The sequence below is a fragment of the Triturus cristatus genome, chromosome 4_1 (assembly GCF_964204655.1).
Source record: "Triturus cristatus chromosome 4_1, aTriCri1.1, whole genome shotgun sequence".
Classification (NCBI taxonomy): domain Eukaryota; kingdom Metazoa; phylum Chordata; class Amphibia; order Caudata; family Salamandridae; genus Triturus; species Triturus cristatus.
In genome coordinates, this window is record NC_140585.1 from 173,672,566 (window position 1) to 173,693,052 (window position 20,487).

At 45.1% G+C, this 20,487-nt stretch overlaps 1 protein-coding gene across 5 annotated transcripts in view; it reads left to right on the plus strand.

Moving 5' to 3' along the window:
• Positions 1 to 1,352: 1,352 nt before the first annotated feature.
• LOC146853832 (membrane-spanning 4-domains subfamily A member 4A-like) overlaps positions 1,353 to 20,487 on the plus strand; it is a 242,673-nt gene continuing 223,538 nt past the window's right edge. For all 5 annotated transcript variants that reach the window (XM_085650405.1, XM_085650409.1, XM_085650404.1 and 2 more), the window contains exon 1: positions 1,353 to 1,506. The gene's annotated coding sequence lies outside the window, so the exon portion shown is untranslated. The remainder of the gene's footprint in view (positions 1,507 to 20,487) is intronic.

Here is a 20,487-nt window from a genome sequence, read left to right on the forward strand (position 1 = left end):
GCACTATTTTCTCAAAAGCTTTGTCCTGCACGCTCTCTCCTAACACTTTTTAAAAAATTTAAAACACGCATTTGCAACGCAATAGGTCTCGCATTTGCAAGAGTTTAAGCTATTGGCATTGTAAATGACAATGTCTTTTATCTGTTTTAAAAACAACACATAAATAAAAGGCATTGCTATTTACAATGCCAATGCCTCAGACTCTCATTAATGTGAGACCTAGTGCAATGCAAATGCTTGTGTTTTTTGGGGGGGGGCTTGGTGAGGGGCAGAGTGCCTCTTAGATAGCTCCTAACACCATGCCCCGTCCCCTCGAAGGCCCAGCCCCCTCCTCATCTGGTGAAGTTATTTTGTAATTGTGAGGTTTGATTTACCATAGAATTCTACACCATGCAGAGAGTTTCCAAGCAGACTACAAACGCATTTCGTGAATTCCACAAAGTAGTAAAACTACAATTGGATGAATGTTTAAACAAATGAGCGCATTTTTACTACGTCGCTTGTGAATCAGCCCTTTACTTCGCAACTTATCCATTCTCCTTCCCCATGGTTAATATAGCAGGAGTGCCTCTATCGATTGTGTGTATGTGTGTTGGGGCGCGCTCGTGCGTCTGCGTTTTGTAACTGTTACCAGTAGTGATGCGTTTTGTAACTGTTACCAGTAGTGATGCGTTTTGTAACTGTTACCAGTAGTGATGTGTGTGAAGCGTGAGATCCCGAATTCATTTTAACTGGACTTCTCCATCCTTTGATTGCTACAACGTCCGGAGCTGCACTCGACACGGTGTTGCGGAACACTTTCTCGCCTACCGCTACGTCGAAGCATCCTGGCTTCATCCTCTGCCGACTCTCGGGAACCGGGCTCAGTGGAGCAGACCCGAGGTGAAACAAGAGGGTGTCAAGGCAGAGCCGGTGGCCGCAGGAGACGCAAGTACAACAGATTGAACAATGGCCAAGACAATGTGTCTTTTTTTGTAAAATAAATAAATAAATAAAACACGATGAACTTGATACGGACGGGGTTTTGTACAGATTTTTGTAAAACTGTGTGTGTGCGGGAAGGATGGCGCACTCGCTGCTGTTTCTTTCGGTGAAGAGTAGGCGTTCTTGAGTGTGATACGTGCTCAGGGCTGGCTTTGCGAGCGCACCGGGTGCCAAGGTCAGGGGGGGGCCGGGACCCACCATATCTGTGTCTAAAATCGGCGGTCACTCCAAAAGCCTGCACTGTTAAACGATTGCCCCTCTTTCTTTTCTACGATGTTAATCTTCGTAGAAATGGAAGAGAGGAAAACGTGTTAACAAATCAGGAGGCACGCTTTTGCCCGCCCATGCGTTGCTCTGTAAGTGTTTTGATTAGCTCAGCTGCCGCCTGCCTGTAACATCGCGGGACGCGGGCGGGGGCGGGCCCTGGAAAAGTCAATAGATATTTCCGGCAGCTAACATTACTGGCGCGCTCTCTCCAGTTCACGGGATTTTGAACACAGAGACCCTCTCTGCAGCATAAAGGTGAGTTAGGTCAACTGAGGGAGAATGTAATTAGGGCGTGGTTTAAAGGTAAGCTAAAAAATGTGTGTTTAGCATAGTGTGCTGCCTGACTAACAATTTGCTGCTTCTGTCATTGCATCCAGATATATAATACAAGTAAAATTACACCTACAACATGCCAGGACTATTGGCTTTGCTAATGGTTGTTACTTGCATAAGATAAATAAGCAACAACTATGGCTTTGTTGTATAGAATATTAAAAATGCTTCAATTCAGACATTATGAAACTGTGAAAGACCTACGAGTCTCTTTGAAGTTGCATCAAAGTCCGTGAAGGTTGACACTGTTGCAGAGTTAAGATTTTTTTTTTTTATTATCCTGAGGGTGAGGGCAATAACGGAGAGCCCGATAGGGACCCAGATCTGAGCACCTACTTTTTAGAACTGCTGGTCATGAGCACCGGCAGGACACGGCCCGCTTAAAGTCCTGCCTCCGTTTCTATTTCCCACTTTCTCCCTCTGCTTATGCTCTTGCCGACCCTACTGAAATCAACCCTGGGGAGGAGACGAGACTGCGAAGTTATGTGTAACAGAGACCGCCCCTCTCCTCCATCACCCGCATCTCCTGGAAGGTGTTTTGTCACATAAGATCAGGGGATCGTGAAAAACTTTCAGACATGGTTGTGTGGCCAATTGAATACTGCAAACACGTGGCAGTGTGGTCTTTTGAATATTTCCATGTGAGCAGCCGTCTTTGGTGTTGGCATGGTTCCTCCATTCCTTTTGTGTCCTTGGCCTGTTTGCTGTCCGGGTTCCCTATTTTGTATGTTCTTTTCTTGTTTCGACCAGCCAAGCAGGTCCGCTAATCTGCGTGAGGTGACATGAGATAGTTCAGTGGGTTGAACTCAACGTTTGTATTGTTTTGAGGGTAATAAAATGAGTGTAATTAAGCTGAGTAATAATATCAAAGCCTATTTTTTACGCAGCAAGAGACAAGTATTCCGCGCTGTTATTAAGTTGCTGTTATTGTTCTAAAATGGTCTGCGTGGAAAGAAGCCATATGCAGGGGGCCTTGTACAGAGTGGGAAGGATAGGTAGTCCTCAAACCTGCCAACTTGAACAAAAATCTCACCGTGTGAGACAAGGCGGGGCCTTGGAGGGGGCAGGGCCTTGTGCCGAGAAGTACCTTAGAGGCACTTTTTCCCCCACTCTGCCACCAAAGCTTGAATAGGCTGGTACCTATGGCCCGGGATGTTCTCACACCCCTTAAGGGACGCCTCGAAAAAAGAGATGGAAGTCCACGGCACTCTTTACAGTGGTTTCCAGCTCTTTTTCAATGCCAGGGTTCGATATCTACTCCTCGCCGGGTAACCGTGTGATAAGAGCTGATATCATGGGCAGGGTTGGCTCTAGGGTGCCACCATACTGGGTGCTGACTTCGGGTGGGGGCGCCTAACAATATGGTTTTAAAAGCATCTGCTGCTGCGTTCTTTGCCTCCAGCAATTTTCAGCCAACAATAGAAATGTCAGAATAACTGGTGATTAACTGTTATGAAAGATCTGCAAGGTATCGGCTGAAGCTTTATGCTTTTTCCCCAAGCCTTTCATTACCCTAATGTTGCAAAATGTGTTTACTCGGGTAGAAATCGATTCTTATTATTAAAGTGAAACCCCAACCAAGGTGTTCCATTTTCAATTCTGAGTTTGTGCTTCTCCAGACCAAGTACTCAAACTATACTGTCGACTACAACTCCTTGTAGTCCTCTGTCCTATGTAACGTTTCCTATAAACTGATTTACACATGTATGATTGATTGTCTCTGGGTAATGTGTGTGATGTAAAGTGCTCTGATAATCTACATTGGTATGTGTGGCGCTATAAAACTAATAAATGCATCTGAGAGAGAGTAGTTTTGGAGCCTTGAGGGGCACTGTTAAAGGGTGGTGATGAGGGAATCCGTGGCAGAGGTGGTCATGGGGGGGGGTGGGGGCGTCAACAAACATTTTCGGACCTGGCGCCACCAGCGCTAAAGCCGGCCCTGCTCAGTCTCTGATTGGCCCTTTGCTTTGATGGGTCAGTCTGGTAAGGTTTAGCTGGTGCTGCCTCTTTGCACATCCTGCCCAACGAAGTTGCATTACACTTTTCTTTTAAGGTCCAATCCAATCAGGCTCCCTTTATTGTTCTCCCGTAAGGAGCACATCCCATGAAATGCACTTTTTCTTCCAGTACATGGCAATATTCTTTAAAAGCCTGCCCAGTGAAGTAAGGCTCTCTGACATTTCCTTTAGTGTCATTCACTGAACTTTTTTGAACAAAGTATTTTGCCAATTGAAGAGCTGTTTATGCTGGTTTTCTGAAACTAGCTGCCGAGTATTTATTATTCGTGCTCAAAATAAAAGGAGCAATAATCGTGTTTCCATTACCCCTTGTGATTCATTTCAATTTTCTTCTGTGTTAACTGCAAGATTTCTTATATATCTTCTCACATGTCTTTTGTGAAGGGCAAACATGTTTAGAACAAGAATTTAGTTTCTGTTTCTTAACAAACATACTATATCCTTCTGGTGTAAGCTACCGGGGCCGCTCACCCAAAATGTTATCAGTAGGAGAGTGGATATTTTGTCAATCTCTCCCAAGTACTGTTAGTTTGATTGTGGGTATAGGGGGATATTATCAAGAAACGGCGTTAAAATTATCACCTGGTGTGAACCTGGGCTTCTATTGGAATTCTCCAGGGCATATTATCAAGCCCATTATCGACGCTTTAGTGGCAGTTTTCTCCCGCTAAAGCGGCGATAATTTTAACACCGGTCCTTGATAATATGCCCCATACTTTCCTCAGAGCCATTGACTTTCATTGTATTGTTACAGGGTTAAATGTGTTTGTGTGTACATTCGAATTTTCCGCCAGGTGCTAATATGTTAAATGAAGGACGAGTCTAAGAAAGGTCATTCACATTGTGGGGCAGATTTACAAGCCCCTTGCGCCACTTTTGCGTCACTTTTAACATGGGGAAAAGTGACGCAAAAGTGGCGCAAGGGGCTTGTAAATAAGACCCTGTGTGTCTTTTAATTCAATGGGATAACTTTATTGTTTTTGTATTGTTTCAATATTAAATGTGTTTTGATGTGTACATTTGAATACTTTTTCTAAAAAAAGTTTGCTCTTTACAATAGAAGTGAGAAGATGTATAAATAATCTTGCAGTTAACCAGAAGAAAAGTGAAATAAATCACAAGGGATAATGGAAAGAAGATTATTGGTCTTTTTATTTTGAGCAAGCATAATAACGACTTGGCAACTAGATACCTTGTTAGTATATAAAGTTCAAGGAGGCCCAATCTAGTTTTCAGCTAAGGTCCCAGCCCCTCTCTCTTTTTTTGTTACAAGGTTTTCTGAAACTGGCACACTCAGTGAAATTGTGTCTTTGTTTTGGCATTGAAAGAACCTACCTGGCTCAGTGTCAGTTGTGCGCTTTAAAGGGTGTGTGAGTTAGAGCCCAGTGTACTGCGTGAAAGTAGAAGAGGGCTGAAAATGGGCAGTGCTGTGCTGCAAATTAATGCAAAAAGAACAATTGATGGACAGAACACTGAACAATGTCAAACACCAGTACAGAGATCTACGCCTAAATCCATAGTTTTTTAGCTCACCATGCCAGTCCAGCCCGAACTGCCAGGCCAGGTCCTCCTTGGACCACAAACAAGCATCCTGGTACCCGTTTTGGGTATCATCCCTCATCAGCCAGGCTAGCTTCAATACAGTGAAATAGTGTACATGGGACCCACATCTGGGCATACCCTTCCCAATTAGGGCTACAAAAGCAAATAGAAGAAATGTTGGAAGGAACGCTGAACAAATCAAACATTCACCCCTAGTCACAGATCTGGGTTTAATACATTGCCTTTTTGCTCACCTTGCCCCCCCCCCCCCCAGTTTTGATCCAGCTATATACAAATCAGTCTTGACCCTGCCCCCTATGGGATCAGTCCAGCCCAAGCTGCCAGGCCAAGTCCTCCCTGGACCAGGAACAAGCATCCTGGGACCAGTTTTGAGGTATCGGCCAGGCTAACCTGAATCCAGTGGCACAGTGAACATGGGTCCCACGTCTGCGCATAATCCTCCCATTTAAGACGACAAAAGGAAAAAGAACAAATGATGGACGGAATACTCATATCTAACGTTCACCCCCTGTCACAAATCTGGGTTTAATCCAATGTTTTTTCCCTCACCGTTTGGACCCGGCCATATGCAAATCAATCTTGACCCTGCTCCCCATGGGAATAGTCCAGCCCGAACTGCCTGGACCAGAAACAAGCATCATGGGTTCCGTGCTCGCCATGCCACTGGAGTCGGGTTGATACCCTGAAGCCGGTCCCCGGATGCTTGTTTCCTGTCCAGCGAGGTCCTAGCTTGGCAGTTCGGGCTGGACAGGGTCAAGACTGATTTGCTTATGGCTGGGTCCAAACTTGAATGGCATGGTGAGCAAAAAAACGATGGATTTAGCCTTAGATCTGTGTACTGGATTGAATGTATGACATTGTTCTGCATTCTGTCCATCAATTGTTCTTTTTGTCTTTGTTTTTTTGCCAGTTTGTTCGTTGAGGGTGAGGTTTTATTTATTTATAAAGTTTTATATAGTGTGACCATGATTCTGAAGGATTTCAGAGCGCTTTACAATTTGAGGGGGAGGAAGGTAAAAGTTGCAGTACAATCCTCAAAGGGATACCAACCCAAACCAATCAAAGATGCACATCAAACGAACGTTACAATCGAAGGGACAACAAAGGGCAACCTAATGATTGGAACATAGCGAGCTGGGAGGGGAGCAAGTGATTTGTAGAGCAGAATAATATCAAACGCAGGCCTTAGGGTGTTGTGCAGGGAGAATCCAGGTGACTCCAGTCTGCTTGATCTGTGTGAGTCATGCACTATCAGTGCAGTGTGAGCAATGTCATGTGGTCAGAGTAGCATAGGCAGTGCAGTGGGAGTGCTGCATGAGCTATGAGGGCAGAGTTGTGTCAGAATGAGCAGTGGTAGTGCAGTATGATTGTAATGTGGGCAGTGAAGTGTTGAGTAAGTAACACCCCTCGAAAGCATGACGGGTAGAGAACAGACCATCTTCCCCATCTCTAATTGCCTTCTATTTTACCATACACACCTGAACAAGGCCCCATTTAAGTTACGGTCATTCATACATGCATACTTGTATCATTAATTCTGAGATATACCTCTGCTGTAATGCATGTGTTATATTTAATGACAAAAATACTGCATCCATCACTTTGACCTATCCATACATCGCATGGCAAGTCTAGGTAAGTAACAGTACTGTCATGAATAATAAATACTTATGTTGATTATGCTGTGGTAGAAGAAGTAGTCAAAGCAATTTTTTTTATAGTCGATATTACTGACCTCAATATAGTGTTATACACCTGAAAACATCCTCCTGGACAGCTGTGAACTCCAACTCAGCATCATTTAGATATCCCACTAGACAGGTTTAGGACTGGCTCTGTGAAGTGTGAGCAGTGTAGTGTGGGTGTGATATGGGCAGTTAGTAGGAGAGGAATGTGAGCAGTGTAGGAGGGGCTCAGATGAGGCGAAGTCCCAACAAAGCCGCTCAATCATAGATGTAATGGAGAGGCAGCCATGACATGTCCACACAAGTGCATAGTAATTTTTCTTTTTCGAAATTGGCTCTGCAACTTAGATTGGTCAAGCGGCCAACTCTCAAAAATTGTCTGCCAACTTGAAAGAGGCCCATGTTTTCGAGGCACTTAATGACCGTATGAACATCACTGCTGAGACAAACTCACCTTACCGTTGGACTGGAGTAATGCAGTGGCGGCTGGCTTGTACAGAGGGTGGTGGGGGCAAAAAAATAAAATCACTTACCTTTAAAACTTGCTGCGCGACGTTGTCCTCCCTTGTGTGTCTTCTCTCCTCCTGGAAGCTGCCAACAAGAAAAATCCACTACCAATCCTGGCGCTGGTCTCACAGCATGAGAGCAGCACCAGGATTGGATAGAGCAGGCTCTTTCACTTCTCTAAGAACACTAGAGGCCTGCACTTTCTCTAACCTAGCTGTCTAAGACAGCTGGGTTAGATAACTTTAAAATGCGCATGTCTGACTGGCAGCCCCAAGACGTCCGACTAAAGAGACGTGTGTATTTTAAAGTGCAATGGTCCCTGCTTCCGCCACTCGGCCGCCGTGGCCCGCCCCATCCTGACACTAAGTTCGGAACGGGTTGCTGAAAAATAAAATGGTAATAAATAAACTTTATTACCATTTTATTTTTCAGCTCTGGGGCTTGTGGGGCGACGCTTCTCTGCTCAAATGGACGAGCCGCGCCTGGATGTTCTCATAGCTTAATGATAATGGGAAAGGCCTCCTCTGTTCTCCCTAATCATGTGATTATTACCTGGAAATACTAGTGTGTCACAGCTGAATGAGAGTAATGTGCCATAGTTTGGCCTATAAAGAATTCCAGGGACTATGTGTTAGATACCCCACTGCTCAGCCCATCTTTTGCCATTGAGATGGTGATGACGTTGAACGGAGAACATCTAGTGTCTTTGGGCTGTATCTCTCCAAGGCTGACCCTTCTCTGTAGAGTATACACCTGGGAGTGACCCGGGTAACACACATGTTATCACCTGGCCGGAGAGTGCTCTCAAGAAGCTTACTAGTGTCTCAGACATCCTTGAGTTTGAGGCAGAGTCGATTTGCCTAATTATAATCTCTAGCATGTTTGCATGACTCAGTTTTCTTTTTAGCATTAACTGATGATTTAGGGTGATGTTTTATCCAATGCTCCATCCTCATGTGCTTCACTTGCAGTAGTAAACACCTTCCCAGTTAAAGCACCACTACTAAAACAAACATGGCCTAGCTTATACGTCCATGTTAGTGTCCATACCACTTCCAAAGAAGCCACCTGTGTCCTGGGGAGGTGAGCATCGGCGGATCACCTAGTGATGTGATGCAGAAAACCTTCACAGGAGCTCCAAGGGCGAGCAGGCATCTGAGCACTTTATGGCAGAGTGTCCTCAATATGTCAGCAAAGAGGAGAGCTGAGGCCTGTTGTCATGCTGCACCTTATCTCTCACCTCATCACTGTACCACTCTCTGCTCCTCTTTTCCCCGCCTCGCTTCCTTTATTCTCCCTTTACCCTGAGCCTCCTTCGTGCCTTTACCTGGTAACTATATATCACACTTCTTCCACTAGTAGCACTTCCGAGGTTTCAGGGGTTCCAAGTGACACTTGTCATGCTGGTGTGGTGCCACTGTGTCTGATCAGTGAAGGGAGAGTGCACGTCATGAACACATTGTCTCCATTGTCTCCCATTATACCAGATACATCTCTCCACATCCTGCTCCTAATATTTGTTTCCTTTTCTTTTCTTTTTGTATTTTGGTTTTCAAACACTGCACCAAATAATACAATGTTTTCGTTTCTTCCGGCACAATTAATGGTGTTCCTGTTTGGTAAACGTGGCATTCTGCAGACACAGACACACTTTGAAATGTATTTCACAACACATAGTTCTGAGCAATCCAAGTATGCTGGCTGCTTTGAATTGCTAGTGTAGAACAGAGAAGCGAGCAATGGCTGGAAATTCAATGATTTCTCAGCAGATTGCTGTAGGGTACTAACAGAGGGTGACAGGGATACAGCCAAGCCAGTAGATTTCTAGAAGTCTCCTGCCAATGAAAATCTGGTACAGTTGGGGCAGGACCAGTCACTGTTCCCTGGAATCGACACTCCACACCTGCCTGCTACAGCACACCCAGTGTTGTAATCCAAAAAAGCTTTACTCCACATGCAAAATGTGGTGCAAGATCCCTGGGATTGTGGCTGTCTGTGAGGTAATTAGAGGACCACCACATTATCAGGAGCTTCTCATGCCTGCCTCTGAAATAATCACCTCCACAGCCATAGTCATCCTCCTAGGTGCAGTGTTCATCTTCAAAAAACAGCCAGACCTTTACCAGCACGAAGGGTGGTGTGAACACCAACCAACCCTCGGTGATGATTACGCTAAATTGCACCCCTGTCTTCTTACTTACGTTTAGCGCTGATGGTCTTTTATTTACCTACTAAAAGTGGTGGAGGGGAAGAAACCCTTCAGTACCAGATGTCAATATCATACCTGAAAGCACCACAGACTCTGAGTTTGGGTTTGTCAATTTATTATAAGGCCAAAAAAAATAGGATGTTTACACTTCGCAAAATTAGCATATACAGATAAAGGAAAATCAATACAGAGCAGATTCTACTAATATAAGTACTTCGGTATAACAAAAATACAATTGTAAATTCAAGGATTAGGATACAACTCAGGGTGGAACCAGAGTCTAAATCTCTTTGCATTGGGAATAAACAATTCTGTTCCTACACTATACTAAAAGGAGACGCTACCCATATACCCTTCCATCAATTCCCAAGGTGTCAGCACGTTTTGACTTCCTGAGAAGTACTCAAGTCAAATGGGTCAAAGGGCTTAAGGCTCGGAGCTCGTTCTAAGATGCTCCTTTCTCTCTGAAAGCTACCAGAAGTCTGGGGTCTCTGTCCCTGCGCATCATACAATATACAGTTCGATTTGGTGCTTCATCCTGGTAAAATTTCCATTGCAACTTTTTCTATTCAGGGAGGTTCATGCTCTGTTAATTAAAGCTCTTTGTGTAGCAAGTCGACCTTGGTTCCCAGACCAGACAGACATGAGAGACATCCTCCCATCTCGCTTCCAACGGTCTTCAAAGCATTCTTTGTATCTTTTCCAATCTGAAAACATGCATTTAATTCTTTATTTCTCGATAAGCCAAGGAGGTGCAAAAACAATGACAGTTCTTCTGCCTAGAAACTCGGGCAACTTAAACTAGAAACCGATACAGTGTGTGGTTATAAGACTGTTCTGCTCTCGGTATATGCAGACATAACGATACATACATAATCATGCTATAACATTTCACTATAATGAATGTTGAGTGAGTCTACTGGATACATGTTAATGATTATAAAACATTGCAGACAATATGTAATATTTAGAGGTGTGTATCAACCAAGAGTATAGTACACCATACAATATAGAGTGCTGTAAGCGCTCTATCAGTGATGAAAGCATGTATACATCTGCATATGTTTGTGTGTTTCCTTGTGTCAGTATACGAAAGTATATCTTCGTGAATAAATAGCGAACATGCTCTTATGATGTGTGTGTATGTTTGTGGATGTTTGTTGGTGAGGGTGGCACCAGGCAAGGTGGGGGGTATTACCCTTGCTATCTGTGCCCATCTTTGGCATATTGTGGCCATTCTCAACAATTCTCTGGCATGATGATACAGGTCATTCTTGACATACTATGACCATGTTACTCAACATTGTGTATTTCTGGCAAATAGGGTCAATCTCTGACGTGTTATGGGCCGTCTTGACAACATTCTGTTTATTCCTGACGTGCTAGTGGACTGTCCTTGAATATTCAGAGGATTCTTGCCGAACATTTGTCTCTCCTTTGCATAATAGTGACCTATTCATGCTATATTGCGGCCTTGCTTCTGAAACATTTAGCTATGCCTGGCATATTATGGGCCATTATTGCCAGTTTATGAACATTCTCGATATAATTTGTGGCTATCCCTTGCACAAAGGTCTTTGCATAATTGACGTATTTTAGTTGATCCTGACATACGTTTAGCTATTTTTTTATGGTGATTCTGCCACAATTATGCCCCCCCCCGGGCTTGTTGCATTTATTCTTGATGGAATTTGTACTATCCTTGTTGTTAAAGGAGTGGAGGTTCTTGTCACAGGATGGACATTTTTGTTATGTGATGATGATAGACAAAAGTAGTCCATGTCTGTGTAGGAAAGTGCCTCTTTTTGCATGGCTAGCCCCCACTTTTTGCTTGATGCCTGATGTAATTTCGTACTGCATGTGTACTGGGTCCCTTCTAACCATGTTCCCAGTGCCAGATCTCTTTCCCAAAACACTGTACCACGGTTGGCACAACTTCAGATGCCCCTGTAAGTCCCTAGTTAGTGGTACCCTTATCACCTAGGGCATGGGTACTGAAGAGGGTACTTTGGGCTGCTGCACTGGTTGTTCCACCCCAGGGCCCCCTCACTAAGGTTATTCACTCTGACATTGCAGGCTGCATGTCTTAGTGTAGGAAAATCCGAAGAGTCGACATAGCACACAACTTGTGTGCCATGGCTCCCTATGCACTGCATACGATAAAGGTATTTCACCCCTACTGCAGGCCTTTAGCCCTAAGGCGGGGTGAACTATATACTATGTGTGGCCATATCAGCATGAGCAGATATCCCCCTTACAATGCCCAGTCCATTATCTGATGTTGTAAGTTAACAGGGAAGCCATAAAGAGTACATGGACTGGAGACTTGTCAACATGAGTTTCCTAGCTGCCTGCTAGGTTCACCAATCTCTAAGATGTTTAGTACCAAACTTCTTGACTTAATAAACCCTCACGAATGCCACTATTGGATTTATTAATAAATTCACACAGGAGCCATTTTTAGAGGATCCCCCTGAAGCTCAACCAAAACTTATTGGGATCTCTGGCTGGTTTTCACCAGTCTGCCAGCACCAGATATGTTTCTGAACTCATGGGGTGAAAGCCAGCGCTCTTAGAAGCCAGAAACAACACCTGCTCTGGGCAGGATGGCATTCCAGAGCGGGAAGCTTCAAGGGCAATGTCTCCTCTGAAATTCAACACAGGAACCCCCAGATGGTGCGGGAGGCCAAGGCACCTTTCCTGCTCACCTTGTGTTGGAAGGAGAGGCGGGGAAATTAGTTAGATGAGGAGGAAAGTCCCCCCTCAGCCTGCACCACCACTAGGGCGGGGCAGGTGAGGTGAGGTGAACCCCTCTCCTGAAATGCCACTATCTTGAGATGGTGGGAAAACCTTCAATCAGGGCTAGGATAGTGCCTCAGGAAGTAGTCACTAAAGGGTGTAGACACCCTAAAGGTAGGTAGCCCATTCACTATTACCTGTCTCCTTGTAATATCCCTAAATGCAGTATTTAGGTTGCTCTCGGAGACTTGAACCTCCGATTCATCAGACCAAAGAAGCCCTGCTGCAGAAAGAAAAGGCGTCAAACACTGCCAGCTGCAAGAAGGACTCGAAAATCATCGCTGCTGCGTCATCCTGAAACCTGCAAGGACTCCAAGATCCCTGGAGCACCTTCAACCTTCGAGAAATCAAAGAGAATCCCTTGGAGTGAAGGTATCACTCCCCTGTACAACGTAGGCACCGATCTCGTGAAGTCCGGTTTGTTGACTAGCTGCTCCTTGATGACCTTGGCGCAGCACCAAACCAAGAAGAGGTACAACAGCTCCAGAAGGTCAGATCTGCCTCTTCACCAAGTGTGGAGGCACCAGGACCTCTTGGAACAGCAGCGTACCATTACCCGGGGCACCGGACCTCCAACTGTAAAAACCAAGAAGAATCCACATGGGACTCCCAAAGCACCAGAAGCAATCGCCCATGGAGGGGTGGTGAAACACCTGAGATCTACTTCCTGAGTGGTCCAGCTGTCCTGAGAGCACCTCTCTAAGTTGCTTGCTGCAACCCTAAAGATGCACAATGCTCGGCTGACCTGTTCGCTCTACCCCCGGCCCAACCGGCAACAGCACTAACCAACTAGCTGTGCTCCCATGATCCCCAGGCCCTTGCAACCTCCTCTGATCAAGAAGATCCATCTCCTCTGATCAAGAAGATCCATCGGACTTACCTGTAAGTCCACATGTGCAGTGCATTTTCAAGTGGCCCCCTTTGTCTTTGCGCACCAGTTTCCAATACCCTCTGATAAGCCTAACTGCTCGCCCACACCACCACAAAGAGTATTGGAGTTATCTGCTTTTACCTCTGTGTACCAATTCGGGATTCTCTGGGCTCACTGCACAGTGTACATCTTTTTAGTGCACTATATAGAGAGCCAGCTTCCTACATTTGGTGGTCCCGTGGTGGCATAGAAGACTTTGCATTTTCTGGAACAACTTTATCAATATTTGACTATGAGTAAATCAAGAAATGGTTTAGCTTTAGCAAATATAATGTCGGATACAGAGAACCAGGTTCAGGAGGTTGACCTAACCCCTTATGAGGACATGTACTATGACCACTTAAAGGCTCTCTGTAAAGCATTTGGTATTAAAACTGGATATCATGCTACCATACAAAAGCTTAAAAGGCTTTTGACTGCATTTCAGAGAGAGAACCCAGAAATAGCGGCTACATTCTATGAGGATAAGAATGCTACTACAGATCCAACTGAGGAGGAGGGTGAGTCCCCTCCCCCCTCCCCCCCCCCCCCCGTTCAGAAGCCGATGAGGCTCCCTCAGATGAGGACCTTATGCTATAACGATTGACCAGCAGACTAAACTTAGAAACTCAGCTCCTGGAAATAGAAAGACAGAGGAAAGATTTGGGCCTTGGACCGATCTCTGGTGGCAGCATACAAATAAAAAGGGAGGGTGAAGGTTTTTTTAATGATTCTAAACTCCCCAAAGGGATTGTCCCTAAATAGTGATGACATCATCAACTGGTTCACATATGTGTTATAAATGTAATATAATTTGGAATTTTGTATTGTTGATATGTGTAATATATTGGTTCAGTCACCTTTTATGTCACAAGCATTGTAATTTTTGTTGTATGTGTACATTGTGTGTTACTTATTTTTATTGATTTTCTCTATAATACAAATATTTATCCGTCAAGTCTCATCTTGAATATTGCATTCTTACATGAACAACATAATCGAAAACCTCTCCCACCCACCCACCACCCCTCTCGGACTCGAGCTAACATTTGTATATTTTGCATGTGTTTAACACCCATGCGGGCTCAGTGATACATAACTATGCATATAAGGTTCATTTCATGAGCAATACACATACAGTTTAAATTGTTCTACCTCGTACATTGTCTACAACATCTGAACAGTATTTGCATTCCTGCTCTATACATTCTGACGCTATTCTTGTAAGTCTTTGGCCACAAACTCCTCCACAATTCCAGTCGAGCAAGATGGGTACCTTTCGCATCCCTTTCTGTTCTTCTCTTTGTAACTCCGCCCCCTCCGTCCTTCCCCAATGCACCACCTCATTATACCAATCTAACAATTTGGGCGGCCTGGTAGCTTTCCACCTCATGGTTATATTTCTTTTTGCCAAGATCAGTGCAAGGTTCACGAATAGTGCAGTAGTCTCGGGCAGTCCCACAACATATGTAATAAACTGGCATTTGGGGAATGGCAACGGGGACAATCACCGGATACCTCTGGGAACAATTTGCTGAGCTTGTTGGGGATTAAATACGCCCGGTGCACAATCAGGAGCTAGATTAATGTAAACTTCGGGTTTCTAGAGACCTTACATGGGTGTTCTAATAATATCCCCCATTCCTTATCCGTGAGTGTACGGCCAACATCTGTGTCCCATCTAGTTCGAGTCAACTGTAATGATGCAGACGTGTGTGTGCGGATACTTTGGTACAGCCACTTTGTCAACCCATCAAGTATTGCATATGTGTTAGTGCATGGGTCTGCGGCTCGTCCTCTCCCAGTGTCCAAACCATTTTGATATAGTGAGTAATGTGTGCATGTAGGAGAAATAATCTGTTACCCGCATCTCCTGCACGAATGTGTTATGGCTCATCAATGTGCCATTGGTGAATAAAGCGCCTATCGTGGACACTCCCGCCTCTGCCCATACCTCTATGTGTCTAAGTGTCACCCTTCCTGAAGGCAGTGTAAGGCCCATCAGGGGTATGTTTGGGGCTTAGGGTGCCGTTGTTTTAGTATAACGCGTGGGCCTCTTCCAATACCGAAAGGCTGTCTGCAAAAGTGGGGACGCCGTCATCGGAATTTTGCTGCCTGGTAGTAGTAATAGTACATGCAGTTCCCCATGTTCCCATGCCTGGGGGGGTCATGGATATTTCTCTCAGGTTGCGGCCCTCTATCCAGTATGCCAACCACTCCAGCTGGCCTGCTTAGCAATACGCTCATGTCAGGAACTCCCATACACCCTTGCTTTGTGGCTAGTTGCAGCTTAGAAAGCCCTGTACGCCTACGTCCCGAACCCCATATTAGTTCAACTAATACATTTAAATGTTTGCAGCAGAATCATAATGGGCAGATTAACGAAATAATATAACAGTCTTGGTAGCATTACCATTTTAGATATGGCTGCCCGTCCGGCCACCGATATCGGTAAGGAAGTCCAGAATCTTATTTGCTTTCAAGGTGATGTTATAGAGCGAGTCAAATTACCATCTAAAATATCCTCCACATCCCGGTAGATTTGAATACCCAGATATTTAAAAGTAGCCATTGCGGTCTGGAACTTCCAATAACCAAATCTAATTGGTTTGGTCCTGGCTACGGCAGTAAAAAAAGAAGGCGTAGGACTTGTTCTCATTTATTGTAAGTCCTGAAAGTCTTTGGAACACCGAGAAAAGCTCAGATAGGGGGTCATAGACCTCGTCTAGGTTGTTTATAAATAAAATGATGTCATCTGCATATGCCGAAACAACATGAACCTCCTCATTGATACGTATTCCTCTGTGCCCTGCCATTACACGTAACTTGTGCAGTAGAGGTTTCAGCGCTAAAATGAATAATAAGGGCGAGAGCGGGCAACCCTGTCTAGTACCCCTCGCTACCTGGCATGGGCTTGAAATGTGGGTCCTCGTGCGAGCCCTTGCCATTAGATTCGTATATAACCGTCTCACCCAGTTCATGTACTCCGGTGGAATCCCAAATCGAGGCAGCGCAGTCAGCATATATTCCCAGTGTAGTGAGTCAAACGCTTGCCGCAGCTCCAAAGAGATGCAGCCCCGCGGATCAGCATCCGTAGGCACCTGTGACATTACCATATAAAGCCGTCAGATATTGAGCGCCGCACTCCTATTTGGTACAAATCCACAATGATCAGTGTGTATCAATCTGTGGGAATATTGCAATAGTCTAGTTGCTAACAGTTTACTTAAAATCTTATAATCCGTATTAAGGAGCGATAGGGGTCTATAACTCGCCATGTCTCTACTGTCTCTTCCCGGTTTCAGCAAGGAGACCACTGTCACCTGCACAGTACTGAGGGGTAGGGAGCCATCCTCTAGTGCTACCCGGTACACTTCCTGCAGTCAGGAAACCAACAAATCAGAATTCATCAAATAAAATTCAATGGGCAAGCTGTCATTACTGCTATCATTACCCGGTGATTTGTTACGGGGGAGGGCATTTATTGCTGCTTTGAGTTCCATATGTGTGATTGGCCTCTTTAAGTCCGCTGCTTGGTCATCGCTTAATGTAGGGAGCTGCAACTCTCAAAAAATGCCTCCTATTCCCCCTCTACCCTGTCCGGGGACGTATACAATTGCTCATAGTACTGCCGAAAAGCGGCATTAATTCCAATCTGGGTGCTCTTCACCTCACCGTCCGGGAGACCTATTTCAAGAATGGGAGATCCTGGAGGTGCATCTTTAATTATCCTGGCCAGCAAGGGGCCCGCTCTATCCGCATTCACATGCTGTTTCTGTGTATACAATCTATAATCTAGAACTTGGAGTTCTTCTAACAGCACTGCGTGTGTTATGTGCAGTTCCTGTAACTCTGTTTTGCTAACGTCATTCGTTACCACTTCCTGTTCCAGTTTGCCTAGCCTATCCTCTACATCCGTAAGCTTGTCAAGGAGTGTCGCACGTACCCCCACTTTTGTACTGATAGCCACCCCCCCGTATCACTGTTTTAAAGGCATCCCATTCAATCTGTCGTGTGCTCGCTGTATTTGTGTTCTCAGTAAAATATTGGGTTATGTCCATGGAGCGAGCATTGCGGAACACAGAGTCTTCCAGCAATGAGGGATTTAATCTCCATGACGGGATTGGCGTCGGGACCTTCCCCCAAAGTAATGTGGCCTCTACCGGGTTATGATCGGAGTACGTTTTGCCCAAGTGTGTGATGTCCATGACAGTGTCTAATAACTTCCGGGAGCAAAATATTCTATCTATTCGAGTATGTAGGCTATGCAGGGCGGAAAAAAAGGAGTATTCTCTGTCTACGGGGTGTTTCTCCCTCCAAATGTCTCCCACTCCCCATCCTCCTGCCCATTCCTGAAGTGCGTCTGCTTGCTTCCTACACTCCGCCCCCTGCAGGGGAGGATGTGATCTGTCCAGTTCTAAATCCATCACTGCATGAAAATCACCTCCCAGAATCCATGGGTACCCTTCCATCACTGCATGAAAATCACCTCCCAGAATCCATGGGTACCCTTCCCGTCCCACCAGTGCAGTACTAAGTATTGCCAGAAACTTTTCCTGTTCGTGAAGGGGCATAAATACTCCCTACTACTATGTGGTCTCCGTCTAACAAGCCATGCAACAGCAAGTATGTCCAATTTCAGTCTGTCCTGTGTTCTATAAGCTTGAAGTGGGTACCATTCCTGAACCATACCGCCACCCCTCGGGCAAATACGGATTAAGAAGTAGAAAACAGCTGTCCACTCCATTTCTTAAGGAGCTTGGGGCCAGATGTAGGTAAATCTGAAATACCGATTTTTCTTAATAGCAAATTTTACTGATTCGCTATTAAGAAATCGGTATTTCCTGTGTAGGTAAAGATTCGGTAAAAAATACCGAACCCTTAATATTCCTTATTAACGAATCAGTAATTGAGATTCGGTAATAAGGAATACCTACCCATTCATTTCTATGGGCTTGGAGGCCCATAGGAATGAATGTGAAGACATTCACTATTAGTGATTCGGTATTACCGAATAGCTAATAGCGGGAGCACTTTCCAGGGTTCTAGGGTGTCAAAAGGACACCCTGTTGCACCCCTAAGGGCATGAATGTCTGCCACATGGCACTTAACAAAAGACAAAAGAGTTATTTTTTAAAGGAAATCGGTAATTACCACCAACTTGAAGTTGGTGGTAATTACCGATTTCTTAAGGCTCAAAAGCACTCTTCAATTTGCTTCCTACATTGCATTTAAGGAATCCGTATTACCTATTCCTTAAATGCAAGAGCAATAAGGAATCGGTATTTACTGATTCCTTATTTACCGATTCCTTACCTACATTAGGAATGGCTTAATACCGGTCGGTTACGCTGAAATTTACCGAATTTCGACGTTACCGACCGGTATTTAGCCACCTACATCTGGCCCTTAGTAGCTTCCGTCTGTATTAGATGTGTCTTTTGTGAAAAGACTATCTGTGCCTTCCTAGGGTTTATTGTGCCAGAATTCTGTCGTTTGTGTATCGACCCCATACCTCTTACATTCCAGGACGAGTATTTATATCGATTAGGTAGCGCCATCAGTTTTCCGACCACACAAACTGTTCATCATATAGTTCCCCATATACTGAGCGCCCCGCATAGCACATGTAGCCGAGCCCATAACCCCCATTAAACTTCCCAATACTAAGTTCCCCAACACAACAAAAGAGGACCAAACCAACAACAAACTCAACAAGAACTCCATAGTTTCCACAACTAAGTGCAGTTGCCTTAGGGGTAGTGGCCACCACCCTTCTCATAGCACCTTCCATACAACACTCAAGTCGGTGATCTTAGAGCCTCCACCAACACCCTTTGTTTGTAGGTTAATCATTATTGTAGACATCTCAACCAATCAACACGTCAATATTGCATAGATAATCACATAAGTGGCATATTCAGCATAATTTGTGTGTGTATATATGTATATATATATATATATATATATACTCGTACTCATCCGACAGTCCACTTCATCAGCAGGAAAAGAGTACTTCCTTCACCCCAAATAATCATTGGTAGTCTGAGGGGTGACCAGGGGGAACAGCGCCATACTATTCTCAGTCAGATTGTGCATTCACATCTTCCGAAGAGTCCACAGTTTTCGCCACAGATTGGGCATCATGTGCTGCTAGTGCTACCGCCGTCCGGATCGCATCCTTTTGGCTGTCCGATATCTGCTCTTGTGACGGGTGCCCTCCTCTATCGGTACCAGCTTGGCTTCTTTTGTAAGGTCTGACTCTCCTCATCCGCTGTGATTTCGGTTGCTGTCTTTGGGTGGATTGTGAGGAGTGTTGTGAGCCCGGTGGTGATAGAGTAATTTCTAGCCAGTCCGCTGCTTCTTCTTGGCTATCGAAGAACATGGACTTTTGATCATAGAGAACCTTGAGGCAAGCCGGGAACAATAGGGCATACTTCAGTTGGTGCAGCCGAAGTTTCTTTTTGACATCTTGGAAAGTAGCCCTCGCTCTTTGTACCATCAAAGTAAAATCCGGGTATAGAGAAATTGTGTTGTTCTCAAATGTTATCGGAGCCTTCTCCCTCGCTGCACGCAAGATCGTGTCTCTATCCTTATACTTCAAAATCCGCACTATTATAGACCGAGGTGGCGCCCGGTTGAGAGGAGGCCTGGGCGGGACTCTGTGCGCGTTCCACACTAAAATGTTCCGTGAGCCCCATCGTAGCTACCTGCTCTCGCAGCCACTGCTCGACAAATTGGGTTGGGTGAGCCCCCTCACTTCACACCGGTATTTCCAAAATGCGTACATTATTGTGCCCTTCTGCGTTGTCCACACTGTCCTGTAGACCTTTCAATTGGTGCTGTAGTTGTTCTATTTGAGAGGAGTGTGACGTCTGTTGGGGTATGAGGTCATCTAGTGCCAGCCTGTTACTTTTGACTTTGTCCGCCAGTTTTGTGTGATCTGCCTTCAATAGAGTAAAACTGGTAGTCAGCGTGCTTATTTGCGTTTCCATAATGACCCTGGAGTCTCGTATTTCCCGCAATATCAAATCCAGCTTGTCTTCAGTACTAGTTGGTTCCGGACTGTGCACCTGTGTGTCCGGTACTGTTCCCGGTGGGGGGAGGGGGGGCACGGGGGTTCCGATTGTTTGGTCTCGTGGTGCCCCATATCCTCAAAGGGGTCTGAGCTGTGTACGATTCAATCCTCACTCCCCAACACCACTTGTAGGA